The sequence below is a fragment of the Arachis ipaensis genome, chromosome B04, assembly GCF_000816755.2.
Source record: "Arachis ipaensis cultivar K30076 chromosome B04, Araip1.1, whole genome shotgun sequence".
In the NCBI taxonomy this organism is placed as follows: Eukaryota; Viridiplantae; Streptophyta; class Magnoliopsida; order Fabales; family Fabaceae; genus Arachis; species Arachis ipaensis.
The window spans coordinates 6,638,674-6,643,741 of NC_029788.2; positions in this window are offsets into that span (position 1 = coordinate 6,638,674).

Below are 5,068 nucleotides of genomic sequence, written 5' to 3' on the forward strand. Positions count from 1 at the left end.
AATTATACAAATAACAATATAATATTTAAAAAAAATAATATTATTTGATTTGGACACATGAAAGTAAACACTTATCATTTTGAGAATAAAAGATAGTATTGTTTAACTTCAAATATATTCTTTGTTGAAAAATTGCATAATATATATTAATGCACTAAATTCACATGACATGTCTATTAAACTTGGCATTCATAGAGTTATTAGCATTACCTCCAATGCAATTATGGATAGACATCTGATAGGGAAGATAAGTAATATTTTTTCTTATTTTATTAACAATGAGATTTGATATTTGAACTCTCAAATTCTTTAAAAATCTGAAATTTTAACCCTTTAATTTTGATTCTTGAATTGAATGTCTTAGAAATCAAAATGCCAAAGACTAGGAGATATAGGGGGATAAAAATTATTGGAGTAATTAAAATGTGTTTCTAAGCCAAAAAAAAAATTGAATATTCAAAATTCTAATAATAAAAATTATAAACTAACGTGATTTGATATTCATCAAATATTAAATTAGTTGGATAAAATTATTCAAAATATTGAATGAAATTATTCTATAAACTATCCATTGTACATAATTTTATGCAATAAACCCAATCTTAAATCTTTCGTTATTGATTTATTAAAAAATGCCAAAAGAAAATGAAAATTGCAGAAGATGATAGAGACAGAGAATATGTGAAAGCAAAGCAAGTGAGTGGTTGTCTAACAATAGAAGGGCTGACAAAACAGTTCTCTTCTCCATTTTGGCTCAACTCCATTATGAACTCACTAGAAATTAAATAATAACAATAAACTTATTTGTATATTATAAAATGTAATTAATTAGTAACTATTTGAATACAATTTATTACCATTATATTTGAATTGGGGACTTTCTCTATTTATTCTTCACTCATCCAATTTCTTTTAAATTTAATTTGGATACAACAATGTTTAAATGGGAACCAGCTGATTTTAAGTGGTACCAAAAACAAGAAGATTAAAAAAAAAAAAACCACATTAGTATACATATAATTAAAATAGTTTTTGAAAAATATAGATCGTATGCGTTAATTTAGTTCTCGAAACATTATATATCTTATACTTGTTTTTAAAAACGTAATTTTTACCCAATCTTTTTATAAATAAGGAGTTAGTTCGTTATTCTTTATAATTTATTTAATAATTATTAGATAAATTTAATTGTATCATTATAATTAACACTAATTATTTATTTAACCTGAGTTTTAAAAATCAATTATTCAACTATACTGAGCTTTTTGTGCGGCCGAGGTATGTGGCGACGTATCAAATATAATTGTATGATTTGGGTTTTAAAACTCAAATTAAAAATATAATTAGTATTAATGATGATGACACAATTAAATTTTTTTAATAATCATTTAACATGTCACAAAAAATAACTAACTCTTTATTTATAAGAAGATTGACTAAAAATTATATTTAAAAAAATACAGCAATAAATCAAATTAGTAGTATGTAATATGTTATTCCCTAATTGAAAAAAAAAAATCAATACATTATTGCCTAACCTATAAAAGAATAATATAATTCTATTATTATGACCATCAAACAGGTCAACTTGATTCATTTAAGATTGGTTCATTTTATTTATGAGTCATAATTTTTAATCCAGATCGTTTATGATTATTCTGATGAATTAAACGGACTGATTCATTTATCTTTTTATTTAATTTTTTAAAAAATATTTATGTCAAATTGAAAGAAATGTTGACAAAAAAAAAATATTACTTTTTTTAAAAAATATAAAAAAAAATAAACGGAGCAGCCGTTTGACTAGTTCATTTAATCCGTCATTTTTTTAAATTAACTGGACTCAGTGTGTTTAGCTCAAATTTTGAACAGATTTAATTTTAAGAATAAAACTCGTCTATTTAAATGGAGAAGCAAATTGATCTGATAATCACAAAAAAAAAAATGATTCGATAGATTTAGCCCATTTTAACATAGTATATACGTGAGACATTTGATTTTTCAATGATGAAGATAGAAAATCAATTTGACTATTCATGGTATATGTTATCTTATGAAAAGCTGAAAGCAAGGAGACAGTAGTTAAAGTTGCAAGAGTGGCATAAGCAAGTGGCTTTGGCGACTCTTATTAATCATCTTCATCTCACCGGGCCCTCTTTAATTTTCAAAGAAGTGGGGTCAATAAGTTTAGAGATCTAGGAAGCTCTACCAAATGAAAAAAACCAAACAATGAATAAGATTTCCCATTTGATTTTGCTTCTTTTCATGAAATGGAAATGCCTGATTCCTTTCCTTTTTCCCATTGGGAAAAATTAAATCCTTTTGTTTCTGATAACTTTCCAAAAGTGTTGCTTATTCGGGAAATTTGGCTGAACTAAAATTGATTTCCTTCTTATCCACACAACAAAGTTTGTGGATTGAGTACCATATGTCAAGTTATTTAGATTTTGCATGCATTTGTGATGTGAATGCAAATCACTTAATTATCATTGTCGCCAGCTTTATTTGTCCTTAATTAATTAACTTCAGTTATGCTAGAAACCATTATTTCAATTGGAATTAGGTATTAATCGTGATGATGTTACAAATAAAGCTACAATTATTAGTAATTAGGTCACCGATTCTAATAAGTGTTTGTACCTTCTATTATTAAAATATGTGAAAACTCCAATGCATGTTTGGCCAATCCATGCCATTCAAAGGATGTTCCCATAAAGATGCATAAAACGTCTTTTTGTTTGTATTATAATTATTAGATCCGATTTAATCCGATCAAATTATACTATTTAAACCAAATATTTTTAAATTTTTTTATAAAAAAACAGTTATATCCTTGACTTTTTGTTTTTTGGACATTTAAATACCTAAAAATTTAAAAATACAATTAAAAAAATTGGGTTTATTGTTATTGTTATAAAAAAATCGATTTTATTATAATTTGTTAAGAAATTCAAAAATAACCGGTTCATTAATACGTCCAATAATAATACGACACGTAAATGTCTTTACAAAAAGACTTTTTATGCATCTTTACCAAAGCATCCCTTATATGTAATATATATATTTTGGGAGAAAAAATAAAGTTGTCATGATGTTTTATTTACCATAGGTCCTTCTGAGTTCTGATGAGTGCGTGGTAATTCTTGTAAATTCCAAGTTCCCATTTGAGGAAGCAAAGGCACTACTAAATTATATTATACTACTGGACATTAACCAAACTAGAATTTTAATCATATCTACGAATCTAAAGTTGCTTAAAAAGCATCACTCTTTTGGATTTGAAAATCAACATTATTAAATTAATTTGGCTACCGCAGCAGCATCAGGAAAAGAATTGGAAATATAAAATTGTTGTAGCAGTATAGATGAGTGTGTATAGGTGTTAGATAATAAAATAACTATATTATATAAGTGGAGATTCTCTGGGTTATTTGTTTACTATGATTTATAAAACATGTATGGGGAATTTCAACATGTCACAATGCTCAATTGGGACCACAAGCACCACTCGTGGCTAAATCTACTTGGATGCAATTTTATTTTTATTAGCAAATGAATGTAAAATAAAGCCTAAAGTCATCATGAACATGTTATAATAATTATCTTTACTAACAAAGATTTTCCTTGTAATTACAAATAAACAATAATATTGCTGGATTAGGGTTTAATTAATTTAGAAGCTCGATGAAATTGGTGTTTCTGTGGATAAGAGACAAGATTGATATGCATTCCATTGAGACAACAGTAGTACGGTAAATGTTGCTAATAAAAACTTCTTCGGTCAAAGGCAATCTATTAGCAAAGGATTGAAATCTTGGATGACAGAGACTAGGCAATTTAAAAATAATATTAACAACTGCCATAGACCACTGAAGAATAATAGATAAGATATTATATATATGCCTAAAGATTTGGATTCTATCTTTGGAAAGCCTGAGAATAGATCCTCTTTGTATAGATTTCCCTTAATCACGAGAACTAAAATGTATGTTTAAGATTTAATCATATATCTAATTTATATTGGTTAGTATAATTGGATATATCGAACAAAATAGATAACACATTTTAAGCCCAATATGAAAACTCTGATAAACTTTGTGACGGTTTTGATATTTGGATTTGATCTTGGTCAAAAGTATGCATAGAGAATTAGTAATATAATCACCAAATTAATATGATATCAGTATTGCAGCAGCACCATAGCGCCACTAATGATAAGGGCCACCACATTAATTATACAATAACTGAGTAACAAGTTAATCACGTGTGAGAGCATCAAAGTTAATGAGCTGTGCCACCTACACTTCACGAAAAGGAAACCTGAAGTAGCTATCTATTCTCATGGAAAGAGTTGCCTTTTGTTCTTCATGAGGGAGATCATGAAGCTTGAAACAACGGTTCCAATGCATTTAGTAGAAGCAGGGATACTATTTTAATTTGGTGGGCACTCAGATACATAGTGAGAAAAAAAAAATAGAAGAGGAGGACCCACATTGATTTTTCTTTCTGTATCTCTGCACTGTTGAAATATGTAGTATGGGAGCAACCACCTTTTAATTTTGCTATAAACATACTAGCTAGTCTCATAGTTATCTTAAACATCAGAAATCATCATAGTAGTTTACAGTGGATGAATGAGATTATTGTTCCTTAATCCTTATAATTTGTCTTAGAGATTTGGCAAAGCCAGGGTTCCTTGGTCGGTGACAGTGGCCAAGAGAAACTGAAATTAAAACCCTTATACCTACCTAACGATAATAATATAATATCATTTCTTCCATATATTTTCACATTTCTTGAATTTTGAACAATCTCTTCTTGATTGATATACTGCCCTTATTATTCTCACTTTTAAAGTTGCAGATGATGAGCCAAGAACTGCATGTGCTTGTGAACTGTTCAACCAATGCGCTCTCATGATTCATAATCCAGAAATATCATTTATTGTTCTGTACTTCATTGGTTGGTTATTTATTTATTTTATTGGTTGCTATTTTTTTACCTGAATTAGATGATGGTTATTGGTTATTTTACTGTATCATGGTTTACGGGTGTTATTATGAATGGT